The 20,704-nt window shown below is 40.4% G+C and overlaps 1 protein-coding gene across 1 annotated transcript in view; it reads left to right on the top strand.

Moving 5' to 3' along the window:
- ccnjl (cyclin J-like) overlaps positions 1 to 14,898 on the top strand; it is a 441,915-nt gene extending 427,017 nt beyond the window's left edge. The window contains exon 6 of the mRNA XM_052013719.1: positions 14,889 to 14,898. The gene's annotated coding sequence lies outside the window, so the exon portion shown is untranslated. The remainder of the gene's footprint in view (positions 1 to 14,888) is intronic.
- The last annotated feature ends 5,806 nt before the right edge of the window (positions 14,899 to 20,704 follow it).

Raw genomic sequence — 20,704 nt, forward strand, 5'->3', positions numbered from 1 at the left:
TACTGTAGTATCACAAGATGAAGTATTACACCATCTGGGAAAGAATCAAAGCCAGGACGCTCTTTTTTGCACTAAGTGATTGACGCATGGAATAGACTTTCAAATGGAGGCTTGAATTCTAAAATTATGTAAGAAGTGATGGGTAGACAGTTATACATGGATTGAATGACCTCTTCATGTGTATATCTCGTCTAATTTTGTGTGCATCTCTGATTTCCACAGTGATAAGCTTTGTTTAAATTTATATTCTACAAATGTCTGAATAAAGATCCAACTGCTTCATCTCAGCTCATATGCTGTCAGTTTAGCAGAAAAACTCAGCCAGCTAGATTTTTATGACTTAATTGCTTACAACACAGTCTACTAACATTATAGGGTTAGAGAATTTGGTCTTTATTTTATTCTTTTCTACTTTTGATAATGTATTTTTCATGTTAAATATAATTAATATTTCAAAGTTTCTTCTGGTACCTTAAAAATCTTTGGAAGTTTTGAATTGTTTCCCTTTTTCTGTTTTGAAATCTGCAATTGGAATTGAACTACGGCACAGTCACTTAAAATTCGGGGGCCAAGATGACATTAATTAAATTATGCTTTTAAAACACACTCCCCAGAGTCCAGTTCCCAGTAAAATTCCCGGTTTGTCTGTTGCAAGTTATAACTTCTGCTTCTCCTGTTGTACAGAGTTTCTGTGTTCTGTATTGTTATAGCTCTCCCGCTCTCTGCTTTTATTTTCAAACAGAGTATCACTTAAAGTGTTGATGGATTACAGACTTAAATTTATTGAGGTTTCCATTAATATTACATTTAATATGATATTAATGGAAACATCAATAAATTTAAGTCTTGAATATTTGTTAACAGAAATTACATTAGAAAATAAAATCTATATCCACCTTTCTTAAAATAGGCACACGTTCAAGATATTTATGTACAGGAAGTCCCCAGATTACGAACGAGTTCCATTTTTGTGTCTGTTCATAATTCGAATTTGTATGTAAGTCGGAACAGTTACGTACAGTTCACATCTAGCGTCAATTAGTCAAATGTTTACAATTGAGAGAGAGAGTGTGTGTGTGTGTATAGGTCTAAAAAACATTAAAGAAACATTTCTTAACCTGTTAGTTACTCTTGTTCCAATTGATGTCTTGCATACCGGAAGGAGCCTTAATTAACAATTAAAATGACTTTATTAATTGGATGATGGGCCTGGTGCTGGAGAGGATAGACCTGGTGCTGGAGAGTCAGGGATTGATACTGCTACTGGAGAGCCAGGGCCTGATTCTGCTGCTGTAGAGTGAAGGTTAACTTCTGAAGTCAATTTCTTAAAGTAAACATCAAGGGTGCCTTGAACAGATCTTTTCTTTTCCTCATTATAAATGGCCTTGTAGCAGCTGAGGCCATCGGTAACTATCTGGTAAACTTTGCTGAACCTCTCTGCATTAGGATCTTGCTCCTCTAACTTTGCCATCCCTGCTTCAATGAGATGAAAGGCTTCATCTAACTCCTTCATCGAAAACTTCTTGGGTTCTGGGGTTTCTTGGTCCCAGCCTTCTTCCTCAAATGCTATCATCTGCTGCTCCAGCTCCATAAGGTCCTCATTGGTCAGTTCTTTGGCATGGGATTCAAGCAAGTCTAAGACATCATCTTCATTGATGTCTAACTGCAGTTGATTATTACCAATATCAACCACAGCTTGCCTGGCTTCGGCAATGTCCTCAGTTGTAAACTCTTTAAAATCATCTGCGAATTGGGGGCACAATTTGTTCCAGACTCCTTTCATGTTGGTTTTCTTCACTTCCTCCCAAGAATCTGCAATGTTTTTGCTGCCATCATAGATGTTGTAATTCCCCCAGAACTCCTTTAAGGTCATTGCATCATCCTGGGTAGCCCTGACTGCTTGTGAGAAGGTCTGGCTTAAAGGAGGCTATGATTCCCTGACCCACTGGCTGAAGTAGTGATGTGGTGTTGGGCGGTAAAAAGATGACCTTTACATTGGGGTGAAGGTCATCTAAAGTGCTTGGATGTCCGGGGGCGTTGTCAAGCACAAGGAGAATTTTGAAAGGAATCTTCTTGGCCAAGCAATAACATTCAGCAGCAGGAACAAAAAAGTTCAGGAACCAATCCTCGAAGAGAGCTTTTGTTAACCAAGCCTTTGCATTTGCCTTCCAAATAACGGGAAGAGATGCCTCGATGATTTGTCTAAGTTCCCTCGGGTTTAGGGAGTGACACACAAGCATGGGCTTAAGCTTGAAATCCCTGGATGCGTTACCACCAAGCAATAATGTTAGCTTATCCTTGGCTGCCTTATGCCCTGGAGCAGTTCTTTCCTCTTTTGAAATGTATGTCCTTTCAGGCATTTTTTTCCAAAAAAAAGCCAGTCTCGTCTACATTAAATATTTGCTCAGGCACATAACCTCCTTCTTCAATAATTTTTTTCAACATTTCAGGAAACTCTCTCGCAGCACTTACGGCGGCCCTCACTGCTTCACCTTGCACTTTGATATTGTGTAAATTTACCCTCCCTTTGAAATGGTTGAACCAACCCCTACTCGCAACAAATTCTTCATCACAAGCACCTTCACTTGCTGCATGTGCAGACTTTAAATTCTTGCACTAAGCCAAGGCTAATAGGAATATTACGCTGATTTTGATCCTCCAACCAAATTACCAATAGACTTTCCCTTTCGATAATTAAACCACTGCATTGCTTAGTGATAATTGTCGCTTTCATTGGGACTGAGCCTTTCACCTACTCCATTACTCTTCCCTTGTCCTTTATAATTGTCCCAATCGTTGACCGACTGTAGCCTAACGCTTTTCCAATGTTTGTTGGCGTTTCACCTCTCTCTGAACGCTTTATTATTTCTACTTTAGTTTCAATTGTGATCGTTTTCCTTTTCTTCGATGTATCACCATCACTTGCACGAGATTTATGCTTTGAATCCATGATTATGGGCCGACGAACCGCTTAAAACGCTTATTGTTTTGTGCGTCGCGCAAAGTAGTCTGCCTGTTCGTTAGTACGAACCATTGTGTGTAACTCGATTTCTTAAAATAATAGGCTTTACGGAGGTCTGTTCGTAAGTACGGACGTTCGTAAGTCGGGCGTTCGTAAGTTGGGGACTTCCTGTATTGTGAAGAAGTAATTATGATAGTATCAAGATTGGACAGCAGAGTCAATAAGCAACATTACTTCTCCAACCAACAAAAACAGTTTCATTTCTATTCTGTTTTAGTCTCCTTTTCTTCTATAGCTTTCTACAATATATTTTATGATATTCCTTATTATCCAGTTTGCTATTCTACTCTCTTTCTTGAGATGTGGGTGATATTGCCGTTGTCCATGAGAAGATGGTGGTGACGTCATAGATGGCAGTGGAGGAGTACTTTTCTAGGGATACTGATGATCCACACCATCCTGTGAACACCCTCAGTTCTATTCCAAATCTATCCATTCAGTGCAGTTGTAGTGTTACAAAACATGATGAAGAGGGTCCTCAGTATGCGGTAGTCATTTCTTCTAACACTATCATGTATAGATGCATCTGCAACATGTACAAGGTCAAGTATCTTTAGTTTTAGTTCACCCACTACCTGCTGCAGACCTGGTCTTCAGAACTCAGCCAACCTCAATGGTGCTACAAAGCTATTCTTGGTGATCGACTTTGAAATCATTGCTTCTTTTGAGTGTTGTTCAGCATGGAGAGGCACTGATTCATTAGCTGAAGGAAGATGGTAGGTAGTAATCAGGAAGAAGTTCCCTTGCCTATGTTTGACCTTCATGAGGTCGGAAGTCAATGTTGAGGACTCCCATGGCTACTCTTTCCTGCCTGGGCTGTCACCTCTGCTGGGTCTGACAGCCTGGTGTGACAGGATGTAGCTAGAGGTTGTGATGGAGTCTGCCATGTTATCTGTGAAATTTGGTTCTGTTACTTGGCTAGTCTGTGGGACATCTTTTCCAATTAAAAAACCAGACCCATGCTATTAGTAAGGAGAAATTTGTAAGGTGGACTGAGTTGGTAAAAACTTTGCTCCTGAGCTGGAACCAAATTTTCAGCTTCTGGATTTGGTGCCTTGGTTAATTCTGGATGGTCTGGCCAGTTTTATCCTCTCTCTGTTTCAACATAACTGTCACGATACAATTGAATGACTTGTTGTGCCACTTCAGAGGGCAGTGGAGAGTCAACTACATTGCTGCAAATCCAGAGTCATGTATAACCCAGGCTGGACAGGCTAAGGAAGGCACATTTCCTCTTCTCCAAGGCAATGGTGAACTAAATGGGGTTTCATTGCAGTCTGATAGTTTCATAGGCATCATTATTAAGAATAGATTTTTTAAGCTCCAGGTTAATAACTTCAATTAAATTGAATTCACATCTTGTGATGTTTTTAAAGTTTCTATTCAATTGATTAGAGATTAGATTGTTGAATTTTGTTTTACTTAACAGTGATGGTTCTGAAGTGCAAAGTGGAGTACAACTAACTAGCAGTGAGAAGGCTCAATGTTTTATCTGACTTTCACAGTGAACGGCAGGGCCTTGGGGAGTGTTGGAGAACAGAAGGACCTTGGAGTACAAGTACATGGTTCACTGAAAGTGGAGTCATAGGTAGATAGGGTGGTGAAGAAGGCTTTTGGCAAGCTAGCCTTCATAAGTCAGGGCACTGAGTATAAAAGTTGGGAGGTCATGGTGCGGTTGTACAGGACTCTGATGAGGCCGCACTTGGAGTATCGTGTTCAGTTTTGGTCATCCTGCTATTGGAAAGATGTTACTAAACTGTAAAGAGTGGAGAAAAGATTTACAAGCATGCTGCTAGGACTTGAGAGGCTAGTTATAGGGAGAGTTGGACAGGCTAGAACTTTATTCCTTGGAAAGTAGGAGACGAAGAGGTGATCTTACAGAGGTATATAAAATAATGAGGGGCATAGATTGAGTGAATGCACTCAGTTTTTCCCAGAGTTGGGGTATCAAGAACTAGAGGGCATAGGTTTGTGAGAGGGGAAAGATTTAATAGAAACTTGAAGGGACAACTTTTTTTTACACAAATGGTGCTATCTATGTGGAATGAGCTGCCAGAGGGAGTGGTTGAGGCAGATCCAATAACAAACTTTTAAAAGGATTGGAAAGGTTTAGAAGGTTATGGGCCAAACACTGGCAAATGGGACTAGCTTGAGTGGAGTATCTTGGTCAACATTGACCAGTTGGGCTGAAGGGCCTGTTTCCCTGCTGTATGATTCTATGACTCTATAACTGACCGTCATTGGGAAGTGAAGAAATGCAAGATGTTATTTTAAATATTTTGCAGTTTAGTTTTTTTAACAAATTCAGCATTGTACCAATTACTACTATTATATTTAATGAGATGCTTCTGTCTAAGATCTTAATTACAAATAGAATCAAAAGTCATCACTAAGGAACAATTTAGGAAGTAGCCAACAAAATACAATTAATCTTCTTTTCTTTTGAACGGAAAATCTCAGTGAGCTTCCGAAACTAACATTTTAATTACTCATTCCCCAAAGGGTACAACATTTTCCTCTGTTATATAATTATAATCCGCTTTCTGCCACAGCCCACTTTTCTTATTCCACCTTTGGGAATGAGAAAGGTTTTTTACTAGCATTCCTCCACTGAAGTAGTGTACGTACACATTTCATGGTGGTCACAATGCTCGACATTTAAAAAAAAATCTTGTTCCACTTTCTGTTATCTCTTGGAAGTTTATTTGTCTGGACATGCAACGCAAGCCAAGGGTAATTGACATTACAATCTTCAAAAAGAAGCTTTTGACCTTTGGAACTCTGAAATGACATTTTGTTGCCAGATACTATTTTTGGTTAAGTGAGATGGATGTTAGAAGAGGGGTTGTATTCCTGGTTGCATATATCATGAGATTATAAGAGATTACAAAACTAACAGCTTCTTTTTCATTCTATTATATGATAACATCCTTGACTTGAAAAAGAGAAATTAATATGATTCTTATTCACCCGATTCAAATGGTGAGTAGGTGCCTCTAAGTTATTACAAAAGAGCAGAAAACAGAATCTTCTACAACTTAAGAATTACTTTCAGCATTTGGCCTGCAAAAATCCCTTGGGGATAGGTATTTATGATAAATGTATCATAAATATTTATACATATAAAAATTTATTTGGGCCCAAATAGTAGGGTTAATATTTCTGATAGATCTTTTATGTCAATTCAATATTGATTTGTTGCTTTTAATATATTAATACAGATATTTGGCCATTGAATTTCCCAGGTGAGTTCACTGGCCACACATCTCTTCCCATTGCTTAAGAAATGGGTGTGGCCATTCAAACCAAATAGGTGCTTGAGTTGTTGCAAAGCACTTGTTACTTTCTAATTTATATTAGAAAACTCTTCAGTAAGTTATAAACATTATTACTTTTTTAAAAGATAAGTATTACAAGGGTGTTCACCTGTCCCACAGACAGAGATAGTAATGGTATTGGTATTGGTTTATTATTGTCACTTGTACCGAGGTACAGTGACACACTTGTCCTGCATACCAATCATACAGGTCAATTCATTATACAGTGCAGTTACATTGAGTTAGTACAGAGTGCGTTGAGGTAGTACAGGTAAAAACAACAACAATACAGAGTAAAGTGTCACAGCTACAGAGGAAGTGCAGTGCAATAAGGTGCAAGGTCACAACAAGGTAGATCGTGAGGTCATAGTCCATCTCATCATATAAGGGAATAATTCAATAGTCTTATCACAGTGGGATAGAAGCTATCCTTAATCCTGGTGGTCCTGTATCTTCTACCTGATGGAAGAGGAAAGAACAGAGAATGACCCAGGTGGGTGGGGTCTTTGATTATGCTGGCTGCTTCACCAAGGCAGTGTGAGGTAAAGACAGAGTCCGAGGAGGGGAGGCTGGTTCCCGTGATGCTCTGGGCTGTGTCCACAACCCTCTGCAGTTTCTTGCGGTCCTGGGCAGAGCAGTACCAAGCCGTGATGCATCCAGATAGGATGCTTTCTACAGTGCATCGATAAATTCGGTGAAGGAGTTTGTTGGTGGCGCTCAACGGACTAAGTCATAACTTGGCTTTGGTCCAGGCACTTTTCAATCTACTATTTACCACCCTTTAATAAGTCTTTTACAATACTGGCACAAGTTTAATCTTGATCTTTAACTGTTAAAATGACCACCGGATCTAAAGCCTCTGCTAATGGTAAAGGTATTGGAGACCAACCTACTTTGGAAGCTATTTCTAATCTGGATAGAAAGCTCGATTGGAGCTTTGCTGAATTGAAGTCCATTTTAAAAGACTTTGAAGACAAACAAAATACTCTTATCCAGGAAGATGCCAAACAAATGCAACTAATTGCTGAACTCAACCAAGCTGGTAAAGAGACAGATGCCAAACTCCATTCACTTGAAAAAGCCTTAATTACGACCAAGCAAAACCTGGAAAAGCAATAACAGAGGGTCATTGACCTGGAAGGACCCCATTCTGGATAGGGCTCACAGAGCATTAAGATCTAAACCTGCTCCGGATCAAAAACCTCGGACAGTAATACTGAGATTCCATTATGTCAGCGTCAAGGAACTCTTGATTCGTACCGCTCGTAGACGTGGAATGATTCAATTTAAACAATGGAAGTTTCGAATAGTTGAAGATTACACCCCAGAAGTTATGAAAGAAGGGCTGACCTACAGGTTTCTGGATAATTGGGCTTTGTTCCAGGGAAGGTGGGATCTGTTCCAAAGGGACGGTTTACACCTGAACTGGAAGGGGACTAACTTACTTGTGGGTAGGTTTGCTAGTGCTGTTCCGGTGGGTTTAAACTAGATTTGCAGGGGTAGGGGAACCAAAGTGTTAGAGAAGAAAGTGAGGAGGAAAATGATCATGCGAGGTCTGCAGGTATGGACAGAAATCAAAGGTTTGTACATGATAGTAATGTTCTCAGGTGCATCTATTTCAATGCAAGGAGTATTGTAGGTAAGGTGGATGAGCTTAGGGCGTGGATTGGCACGTGGGATTACGATGTTATTGCTATTAGTGAGACATAGTTGAAGGAGGGGTAGGACTGGCAGCTTAATGTTCCGGGCTTCCGTTGTTTCAGACGTGATAGAGGGGGAGGGACGAAAGGGGGAGGAGTGGCATTACTTGTCAGGGAACAGATCACGGCTGTGCGTAGACAGGACAACCCAGAGGGCTCGTCTACAGAGGCCATATGTGTGGAGCTGAGGAACAGGAAAGGTGCGGCCACACTAATAGGGTTATATTATAGACCGCCCAATAGTCAGAGAGAATTGGAGGAACAAATCTGCAGGGAGATAGCAGACCGATGTAAGAAACAGAAAGTTGTAATAGCAGGGGATTTTAACTTTCCACATATTGACTGGGACTCCCACACTGTGAAAGGGTTGGATGGCTTGGAATTTGTCAAATGTGTTCAAGAAAGTTTTCTAAATCAATATATAGAGGTACCAACGAGAGAGAATGCAATACTTGATCTCCTATTAGGGAACCGGGCAGGTCAGGTGACAGAAGTATGTGTAGGTGAGCATTTTGGGTTCAGTGACCATAATGCAATTAGTTTCAAGATAATTATGGATAAGGATAGGTCTGGTCCTCGAGTGGAGGTTCTAAATTGGAGAAAGGCGAATTTTGTGGAAATGAGAAAGGATCTAGGTAGGGTGGATTGGGATAAGTTATTTTCTGGCAAGGATGTGCTCAGTAAATGGAAAGCCTTCAAAGAGCAAATTTTGAGAGTGTAGAGTTTGTATGTCCCTGTCAGGATTAAAGGCAAGGGTAACAAGCATAGGGAACCTTGGTTTTCAAGGGATATTGGTGAGCTGGTTAAGAAAAAGAGAGAGGTGTATAGCAGGTATAGGCAACTAGGAATGGATGAGGTACTTGAAGAGTATAGGAAATGTAAGAAGATACTAAAAAAGGAAATCAGGAAGGCAAAAAGAAGACATAAGGCTGCTCTGGCAGATAATGTGAAGGTAAACCCAAAGGGTTTCTACAGGTATATTAAGAGCAAAAGGATAGTAAGAGACAGAATTGGTCCCCTAGAAGATCAGAGTGGTCCTATATGTGTGGAGCCTCAGGAGATGGGGGAGGTCTTAAACAGTTTTTTTGCATCAGTATTTACTCAGGAAACTGGCAGCATGGATATGGAAGGAAGGGAAACAAGCACTAGTGTCATGGAACATATAGAGATTAAAAAGGAGGAGGTACTTGATGCTTTACAGCGAATAAAGGTAGATAAATCCCCAGGGCCTGACAAGATATTTCCTCGGACCTTGAAAGAGGCTAGTGTAGAAATTGTAGGGTCCCTGGCAGATATATTTAAAATGTCCTAGCCACGGGTGCAGTGCCAGAGGACTGGAGGATAGCTCATGTTGTTCCATTGTTTAAGAAAGGCTTGAAGAGTAAACCAGGTAATTACAGGCCAGTGAGCCTGACATCAGTAGTGGGTAAATTATTGGAAGGTGTTCTGAGAGATAGGACATATAAGTATTTGGACAGCCAAGGTGTGATTAAGGATAGTCAGCATGGCTTTGTACGTGGTAGATCGTGTTTAACGAATTTTGTGGAGTTTTTTGAGGAGGTCACTAAGAAAGTAGATGAAGGTAAGGCTGTGGATGTTGTCTACATGGACTTTAGTAAGGCCTTTGACAAGGTCCCACATGGGAGATTAGTTCAGAAGGTTCAGTCAATGGGTATCCATGGAAAGGTTGTAAACTGGATTCAAAATTGGCTGAGTGGGAGAAGACAGAGAGTGGTTGTGGATGGTTGTTTCTCAGATTGGAAGCCTGTGACTAGTGGTGTGCCTCAGGGATCTGTGTTGGGGCCATTGTTGTTTGTTGTATATATCAATGATCTAGAAGATAATGTGGTAAATTGGATTAGTAAATTTGCAGATGACACTAAGATTGGAGGTGTAGTGGACAGCGAGGAAGGCTTTCAAAGCTTGCAGAGGGATCTGGACCAAATGGAAAAATGGTCCAGAAAATGGCAGATGGAATTTAATGCAGACAAGTGTCAGGTGTTGCATTTTGGAAGGACAAATCAAGGGAGGACGTACACAGTAAATGGTAGGGCACTGAGGAGTGCGGAGGAACAAAGGGATCTGGGAGTTCAGATATATAATTCCCTGAAAGTAGAGTCACAGGTAGACAGGGTTGTAAAAAAGGCTTTTGGCATCCTGGCATTTATAAATCAAAGTATTGAGTATAGGAGTTGGAATGTTTTGGTGAGGTTGTATAAGTCATTGGTGAGACCAAATTTAGAATATTGTGTGCAGTTCTGGTCGCCGAACTACAGGAAGGATGTCAGTAAGATTGAAAGAGTGCAGAGAAGATTTACAAGAATGTTGCAGGGTCTTCAGGAGTTGAGTTACAGGGAAAGACTGAGCATGTTAGGACTTTATTCCTTGGAGCGGAGAAGAATGAGGGGAGATATGATAGAGGTTTACAAAATGATGAGGGGCATAGACAGAGTTAATGCAAGTAGGCTCTTTCCACCTAGATTAGGAGAGATAAGTACGAGAGGACATGGCTTTAGGGTGAAAGGGGAAAAGTTTAGGGGGAACACTAGAGGGAACTTCTTCACTCAAAGAGTGGTGGGAGTGTGGAATGGGCTGCCATCTGATGTGGTAAATATGGGCTCGCTCTTAACTTTTAAGAGTAAATTGGATAGATACATGGACGAGAGAGGTCTGGAGGGGTATGGGCTGGGGGTAGGTAAATGGAACTAGCAGAATAACGTTTTGGCACAGACTAGAAGGGCCGAATGGCCTGTTTCCCGTGCTGTAGCTTTCTATGGTTCTATGGTTCTACAAACCAATTATGGCTCGTCTCTATCAAAGCAATTATCATCCTGCATTATTATTCCCAGCAAGGCTGAGAATTTCATTACATGATAAATCTCGCAAATGATAAATTTGGTGAGTCAAAGGGGACATACCGAATTTCTTTAGCCTCCTGAGGAAGTAGAGGCGCTGGTGAGCTTTCTTGACCGTGGCATCTACGTGATTTGACTAGGACAGGCTATTAGTGATGTTCACTCCCAGGAACTTGAAGCTCTCAACCCTCTCGACCTCAGCACCATTGATGTAGACAGGTGCATGTACACCGCCGCCTTTCCTGAAGTCAATGACCAGCTCTTTTGTTTTGTTGACATTGAGGGAAAGGTTGTTGTCATGACACCATGCCACTAAGCTCTATCTCCTTCCTGTATGGCGGCTCATCGCTGTTTGAGATATGGCCTACAATGGTGGTATCATCTGCAAATTTGTAGGTGGAGTTAGAGCATTCTCATCTCAAAATGCCACAGCTAGTGCTATGTCATGTTGGGGCAAGTGCAATAAAATTACAGGTTATGCCCGGCCAATGATACCTTAGATTAGACTGGGTTAGTATATTACACATTGGATCAATAAACATTACAGGCTGGATATCAGTATTGCACAGGGTAATTAAAGCACAGACACTGCACTGGAAGCTGGTACAGCACCAGCTTCATATTGCCAGTCATGTAGTTGTAGTGAGTTGCACTCTTTATTGGCTCATTGCTTCAGCATTAAGCTCATTTTCATGAGAGGTCACCGCCAGCTGAAGTCAGCCTGTATCTCTTTTATTAGGTCACTGGATGTGGCTCTCACTGACAAGGCGATCCTTACTTCCCTGTGTCCATCCTTACTTCGCTGCTGGATGGAATGGCCTGCTAAGTAATCCATTTCAGATGCTGCTTAACAGTCAACCACATTGATAAGCGTGGAAGAAGCCACTCAGGAAACCTGGTAAAATTGAAGTCACTGGAAATCAGCAGGAAATCCACCGAGTTTCTGGAGTTATTCCCAGCACAAAGAAGGCAGCTAATAGTTGTTGGAAGCCAATCATGTCATCTCCAAAATATTGCAGCAGGACCTCCTTAGGGTAATATCTTTGGCCCAACTAGCTTTAATGCTTCATCAGTGACCATCATCATAAGGTCAAAAATGTGCATGTTGATAAATATTCTGACAATGTTTGATTCCATTTGTAACTCTTTAAGTTACAAAGCAGTCAGTGTCCAAGGCAGAAACTTTGAGGTATGGGGCAGTACGTGGCAAATGCCATTCATGCAACTCGTGTGAGGCAATGGCCACCTCCCATATGACAGAATCTACAACGGTCCCTTGACTTCTTAAAGCATTCCCATTGGCAAATCCCATCACCATCACCATCATCATGATCCTTACTGTTATCATTGAGCAGAAATTTAATGGGAGCAGTCACATTAAAACCAGTCAGACACCCCTTCTGCCACAGGCACTTGTGCAATGTGTATCGTCTATAAAATCCACTGAAGCAACTCAGCACAACCCCTTTGAAAACATCTCCTAACCCATATCTACCCCGTGAAGAAACAAGGGCTGAAGGCATATGGGAACACACAACCTCTACTTACCATCCTGTATATCACTATTCCATCATTTGAAGACCATCTGTAATTCCTCTCTGGAAGGTGACTCTCAAGAACAATTATGGATGGCTTTTAAATGCTGTTCATATGATCCCGATAACCCAAGAGTGATTAAAAAAAGGCAAATTTTGAAACAAATGTGAAACTGACAATGTTGAATGGGAGTTGGATGTTCAGATATTTGTACTGTCAAAATTTAACATTACGCCTGTGGATCTTTCATGTTCGCTAAATGCAATAGAATACCAATAGATCTATTGCTTTATGATCCAGAACAGAGTCCTGGTTTGTCAGTTTATCAACCAGGACAGTAATTCACTTTTCTACTTCCAATGTCTGAAAACAGAAAGGGGAAAATGCCCATGCTTTGAATAAAACAAGAGCTTTCAGTTCAACTTATCCCCAGTATAAATTTGTCATTCACACACTTGATACAATGTATCATGTAATACAGATTGTAAGACATATTAACTTATAAGCAGGTAGCGATGTTATACTGTACTTGCTCCTTAAAAAAAATCTTTAGCAGTTAAATAGCATAAAGTTCATAATCCAATTAGTTGCTCCTCAGAAAAACATCCATGTAGATATGAGCCATACTTTATAATAGTTGCAATTTTATTTGGTTGAGCCAAGAAATTAAATCTTCCAATGGGCATTGCTGATTTTGGCGATTTGCAGTTGATTCCTTAAAAGGGCAATATTTTTAAATCTCTCTTTTACTAAATTTTATTCTTAGAAAGTTGTTTTTGTAACCATAGTTGTAAAAGCCTTTTACTATTGATAATTACTTCCCTCTGCAGTGTCGCAGTTTCACCTCTGACTGGAGGACAGTGTTGCAATGAATGCACCAGCTCCTGAAAAATCCCTCCAAACCTCTGAATATTATAACTTTCTTGCAGTTTTATTTTAGAATCAAATTTCCACACATCCCCTTTCCCTGCTGTGCCAGCACACAAGCAGACAGGAGCAGGGCTACTGCATCTTCAGAAGTCGAGCCCATTCCTTTTTTTATGAAGTACATTCAATCTTGTGGTATGTGACATGCTTCTTTAGCTGTGGGAAGGATGTCAGCAGCCACAGATTTTTTTTTCAAGGAAAGAGAGACCATCAAAAAACCCTTCTGAGGTAAGAATGAGATGCTTTTACCAGTGCTTTTTCATCGTTCTTTAGCTATCTAAGGAATTGATTATCCCTTACTGGAATGTGATCAGCTTTCTGCAATCTGATGACAATCTGTATTGTAGAGATTAGTTATGGCTTTGCAGATGCAACTGCAGGTGAGGCCTATTGCAGTTGAAATGCATTGACAAAATTACACAGTAGTCTCTTGACATAGGCTTTGGCTATTTGTTACCATAATCAAGAGGTGTTGAAATGGGCTATCACTGACCTCAGCAACTAGGCGAAGAGCTAGTGCAATGCATTCTTAATGAGAACCTCCATCATGAATAACGCTTTGATGGGATGTGTAGAAAGGAGTTTCTTTTGTTGCCTACATTCTCCTCCCTTTGCACCCTCACCTCTCCTGCTGCTTGCCCTTATCCTCCTTCACTCCCTCTTCTATCTCCTCCTCCTCCTAAGCGAAGGCTTTAGATAAAGGTTGGGATCTCCTGAGCATACAGCAGATCATGACAAAGTAACCAATCCTCACTGGAGCACTGCAGGCACACCTGGGGAAACGTAAGCCTGGAATCCCATCTTGAGCAGCCTGATAGCACTCTCCATGAGCCTCCTGTGTTGCCATTATAAAGACTCACTACTGCACAGGCCAGAACAGAGACAGGAGTTAGGAGCCAAGGGAACCAAGCCCGGCTATCAGTGTGTCACCTTTGCAACAAAGATTGAAGTGTGTGATTGAATATCTGAGCCTCTGATTCTATGATATATTTCTGCTCCGCTAATAAAATCCTTAGTTGCATAAATGTTTATAGTGCTTGTATTAGGTTACCTTCAGCAAATACTTTCTACCGACTGCTCTTTTCTGAGTTCATAATCACTTGTCTAAAGCCTTGCCTTTGTTTTGCTCATCTATTACATTCTCGGCATTTCAGCTATATAATCAATCATAAAACAATAACACTTATTAGTTTTGCCTTTAATGATTGCCAAACAGATTCCTTCTGATGTACTTCAGACTGACTACATCCATTTGCAAGTTCAAAATCAGATTATTCATTTTGTTTTTCAATAAAGAGTTAATGCAATTAACCATGAAAAGTGTTGCAACCATTTTGAAATGTGACAGTAATCTTAGTTTGTTTTTGTATTCAGCAAACCACATACCAGAAAACATTTCTAGGTTATTCCTGAGCATCATATCACTTTCTTATTCAGATAAATTACTTATTTCTGCATTTGATTTGGAGAAATCTTATACAAAAACCACAAGAACCATCACCTTGGGTTTTTGGACAAGTCAATGACAGAGGAGATCGGAAGCATTCCTGATACAGAATGAACACACTTAATCATTTAAGGATTTCATTTATCCAAGATGCTTGGAAGTTAATTAACACTATTTCTGTCTTTCTCCTGGGGAAAGCAAATACATATAACAATGCAGAAGGTGAATATTAGGCCATTGGGCATCTGTTGGCTCCCAGGGGAAAAATCCCATTAGTACCCTCACCCTTCTCCTTACTTACTTATATCCCTGCAACCTATTCTCTCTCACATACCCATCATCTCCCCTTTGATTCTTTTCACCATTAACCTATACTAAGGGGTAATTTACAGCGGCCAATTAACCTACCAGTATGTCTCTGGCTTGTGGGAGGAAACTACAGCACGCTATGGAAACCCATATGGTCACAGAAAGAATGTGCAGACACTTACTAGAAGTATGTCAGTACTGTGTGGTTTTGTGTCTTGCCCAATATTTATCCTTCAACAAATACCACACAAGAAAACAGATGATATTGTCATTGCCACATTGTTGGTTGTGGGCAGCATGTATGAGATTATCCAGCACACACAGTAAAGATCCAACTTTACACTATTCAGATTACCTGGCTGGATATTTATACTGAGTTTTAACTCAGTTACAAGAGTAATATCCAGTTTAAATTATTTTTGTTACCAAGATTGGCACAATGAGCTGGCACTGTACAATTTAGAGAACTGTGGAGTTAGGGATGACTTAATCAAAGTTCATTAGATGATGGAGATAAACAGCTATCATTTCAACTGAATAGGTTGGGGAGAACCACCGGTCATCATCTCAAATTATGTAAAGCCAGAATTAGGTTAGATATCAGGAAACAGTTCATTACCCAGAGATTAGTAGGCCTCATGAACAGGCCACCACATTGTAAAGTATGCTGATTAACTAAATTCCTTCTAGTAAGAGTTCATGCGTAGTAAATCACTTTTCACTTTTACATTAGCATTTAAATATAAAAGGTTGAAAAGTGATATCGCTTGGATTAATTTACATTGCCTGGAGATGTTGAAGAAGAATTTTCTGGGTGTTTACCTCTGGCTGTTCCAGGCTTTCATTGGGTTTATAGTTTCTCTCATGAGATGGCATGGCTTCCTGCAGAGTTGGAGTTGATATCATGTGGTACACGAAGGATTGTGGAGGTGTTGGACAGGGTGAAGCAGGGAGTCTGTTTTTCTCTGCAGTATGGTCATACATTGTATGGTACATTCTAGGGAATGTGAAGTAACTGTTGCTGCTGAACCTGAGGGATGTCACACACCCACAAAAAGTTTCTGGACACACTGTACTGATAATATCACCTCAAACAATAACATTACTTTCTGATCTTTATTTTCCCAATGGGAAACATGAGCAGGGATGAGGCCATGTTAATATTCTCCCATTCTAGATTTCTCCCAAACTTTTAAAAAATGAACTCACTGAGCAACCAGAGACCCCCAGAAGAAACCCCCAGAAGATGGCAGAAATCAAATTCTGATGTACTTAATTAGTCCAACAAACACAGATATACATAGTGTCAGACATATACACTCAGACAAACACACACACACACACACACACACACACACACACACACACACACACACACACACACACTCGGACACATGCATAAACATATACTATTTCATTAATACACTTTACAATACAGCTGGTTAAGTAATTAACATGACTGGTGACTGGCAATAAAAGAATTTTCAAGAAGGTACTTAGTTTAAGATAATTTTCTGGTGAACTCAAATATGGTTAATTCCATTGTGGTCATTGAAATAGCAAACCATCCTCTCTGTTTACAGAGGGTAGGACATAAATCTGAGCCTCAACATTTAAATGGTAATAACTACTTTACAGTTCTCTCTTAGATACACCAATATCTGATAATTAAATCCAAAAAAAATTAGATGTATAACTTATTCTCCCTGATTGAATTTAATAATCAACATGTTGGCAACAGCATAACTGCATCTGGATTGTCTATAAAAATATGATTATTTGAGAAACTTAATACATGCTTAGAAATAAATAAGAGAATTCTGCTTTCATTACTGTTATCATTCATCTGTTTGTACAAAGGAGCAAATATAGTTGGATTAACAATTGACCTCACCATGAAACCTGGTCTTACTTGAACAAATTCTATGCAAAAACATATTCATTATTGTTTTTGTAATTCCAAGTACCAGGCCAACATTAGTGTGAGAACCTAGGTCGGTTCCAACTCTCCAGTCTCTCGAGGACTTGTCCATCCTCTTGTGTTCTTCATTGCCATGCCATAATATAGTTATTTCTTCAGAGAGTGTGTGGGCAGACTGAGCGAATGAGTCATTTATGGAGACAAGAATGTCCTGTTTTATTTTTCTGGAAGAAAATAGGAACGAGAAATGTGGAAAGTAATGTTAAAGAAAGCAGAAGCACACAGAGTTATTTACTTGGCTCTAGTGCAGTTGTAAAAATCACATTAGTAACATTAGTCATGCAAACTGTTAACTTAAAAACTAATATTAGCAACTGAACTTGCGTTTTAAGAGCAATAATTTCAAGCCTTTTCTTAGAACTGTGAAGTTGTTTAGTTTGTACATCACAGAATTCTATAGAATGGAAGGAGGTCATTTGACTGATCATGTACTGGTGTTGTTCTTCAAACAAGTGCTGTTGGTGAAAATATTGTGGCAATAGTAATAAAGAGATTATCAGCACTCAGTTATATGGTACAGCTCAATCATGCAGCATCGTGCTTAGGGCCTCAGTAGCTTGCAATAAATGGAATGAAGATACAGTATTTACACAACAAATTAAAGCTAAACACAACTAATCTATTCCAATGAATGTCCATTTTTAACAGCATGTTAAGTCTTCCCTACCACCAAACAATCTCTTTTGCATTGAAGAAAAATTATTTTACAGGTGTCATTTCTTCAAATTTTATTTTTTGTTGGACACCTAATCATATTTTAAAAACTTTTCTCTTGCTTTTATCTCTCTTAATCACTTCTCTCTTAAGTTTGCTTCTTGTATAGGAATTGGCATTGAATTAAATATTCAGATTTCACTTTCTTTTAGAGCCTGTGTGTCTGGATTTCAAGGTTGTGATTTACTGGAAGCAGTGGATGATCGGACTGGGATTCCAGTAGCGTCGGAAAAATCTGGGGGTGCATTGGTTTCTTAACCTGACCACTCCCTTGCTAATGTCCTCAGAGTATTCTGACCAATGGGTGTGGTGACTACACCCTGACATGATTTTAGTATGTACACCACTTTCTCATATTTAAAAAAATATATACTTTTCAATTCTTCTTACTGAAATGCCTTACTTCATACTTTCCAACACGCATCTCCATCTGCTGCTTTCTCAACCTTCCTCTATCCCTCTGCAGTCTCCTTGTGTCCTTTTTATGACTCAACTTGCAATGTCCTGAGCACCTACATCCTGACCTGCACAATATAAATCCACAACTCTACCCGTCAAGTCTTCACCAGTTCATGCACACACCAACTCAGGTACACATATCATTCTCTGACTATGGACTTCCACACCTCCCCAACTATCCATCCATCACTACCATACCAAAAGCAGTTCACGCTTTTCCCCACACGTTCACCTGCAGTAAATACTCTCTATACATTAGTTTAACACCATGATCATCTCCAGCAAGTGAGAATCTGTCATTCCTTGACATCCAATGGCATTACCATCAACTGCTTCCTTGCAAACAACATCCTTGGGATCACCATTGATCAGAAACTCAGCTGGATCAGCCACATAAATGCTGGGGCTACAAGAGCAGGCTAGAGGCTGGATATGCTGAGATGAGTGACCCCACCTCCCGATACCCCAGAGCCTTTCCATTGTCTACAAGTTGGGAGTGTGAAGGAATATTCTCCCCTTGCTGAGGTGAAATCAACACTCAAAAAGTTTCACAACATCCAAGTCTCAGGAGCTCATCTGAATGTCATTCGGAGCACCACCCTAACCATTCAATCCCTCTGCCACTGATTGCCATTTTTACCATCTACAAAATACAATGCAGTTACTTACCTAAGCTACTTAAACAGCAGCTTCCAAGCCCATGACCACCAAGGTCAACAAGAGCAGCAAGTGCATGGGAATGTCCACTCCATGCATGTTCGCCTTTAAGTTGTTGACCATTCCGACTTGGAAAAATATCACTGCTCTAACTCTGGGAACTCCCCATCCAGTAGCATGGCGGGAGTACCTTCACCAGTAGAATTGCAAGTGTTTAAAACTATAAGTTGGCATCACTTTTTCCAAGGTTAACTAGGGATGGCAATAAATGGTGGTTTTGCCAATGAATCCCAACTAGAACCTAGGAATGATCTTCAAGCAAGGAGGTAAAGCACAGTGGTGACTTTGACAGTCAATGTTTCAATGCTTGTCTGGATGGAAGTTTCAGATCCTGTTCCAGAGGATGAAGATTGACTGCTACCTCCTTATGCAACACCATAAATCTCTCAGACAACGGTGTTCTGACACATCATGGAAGGTTATTTTCTGCCATAGCCTCTGTGCACTGGACGGTGGCCTCCAGAAAACTGCACCTCTCTGATGCTGAACCCCTTTCTCCTGATCCACAGGGTACTGAACACCATTCTGTGTTGGTGTACCTCCTGCCACTACTGGCCTTCTTTGAGATTTAAAGTAACACAACATAAGCAACACCTTTGCTGATGTGCTTGATTAGGACTTCAAACTCTACTTGCAAATGACACTGTAAGAGTTTGTAAAGTCACATTCGAGTTGTGTCAAGCCAACTCCAAACGATATAAAATAACTTCCAAGCTTTGTGAAGTAACCTCTTAGAACAGGTATTGTGAGGAAACTCTGACACAGCAGGTAAGAGAGCACTGAATCCCCAGTGCTTACTCTCGTCTTTCCACTTCAGGGCCTTCAGCCATCTCATTGCCTTTGCTTTAACCTCACTTTCACTTCCAAGTTCCAGGAAGCTCAGCAAAATGATGGAGTCAAAGTTAAACTCATGACTATGTGGCTTCAGTCGAGCGATTGACATTTGGAATTTGTCAGCTTGCCTCTCCTGATGAGACTGCATGGATGCGGTCAAATAGCATTGTCTTGGAATGCAGAAATTGGTGGGCTGGAACATGAATTTCCACAGTAAGTAATCTTCAGTATGGTTGGTTAAGTGGTAGACAGTTATTTGCTTTGTTCATTGGGCTCCCAGATCCCCTGTAGAGATTGGCATACTGAAATAGTATCCTGTTCACAAAAAATTCCCATGGAAGAGTCCTTACAAAGTCTGCAATCAGATGTAACTGCAGTGGATGATTGAGGCCTTCCATTCACGACTGATTGCAAATCAGGCCCAATATATCCTCACAATGGAGTCTTTGTACTTAGATCAGGAAGTCAGTTTGAAATGAATCAATCTGTTTGAAAATGTTGAAAGAGAGAAAAAAATCAGCTCAGATCAGTCGGGTATTTCAAGAGTAGTAAGATGTCCATTGAAGAGGAACCCCTTTTGTCTTATGCACAAAATAGTAGGTTTGTTCCTGAAGCTCTTGTCTCCGAAAGTTTGCGGAATCCACCTGTACTGTGAAAGCACATGGCTGTCATGTGACAGTGAAAACACTGACCCCTCTGGTCGGAGGATAGCACTGCTCATTGGGTCGGAAGCGACACCACTGTCAATCAAGGTTTGGCTGCACCCCATCTATTAGGTATACACCTAGGGATTGGTCTTTGCAAGCACCTTTGTTCCTGGGCACACCTAACCATTGGTCCGTTTAAACAGCTTTGTCCTTGCTGGACCACCCAGCCCTCCAGCAGT

The sequence above is a fragment of the Pristis pectinata genome, chromosome 4 (assembly GCF_009764475.1).
Source record: "Pristis pectinata isolate sPriPec2 chromosome 4, sPriPec2.1.pri, whole genome shotgun sequence".
Lineage (NCBI taxonomy): Eukaryota > Metazoa > Chordata > Chondrichthyes > Rhinopristiformes > Pristidae > Pristis > Pristis pectinata.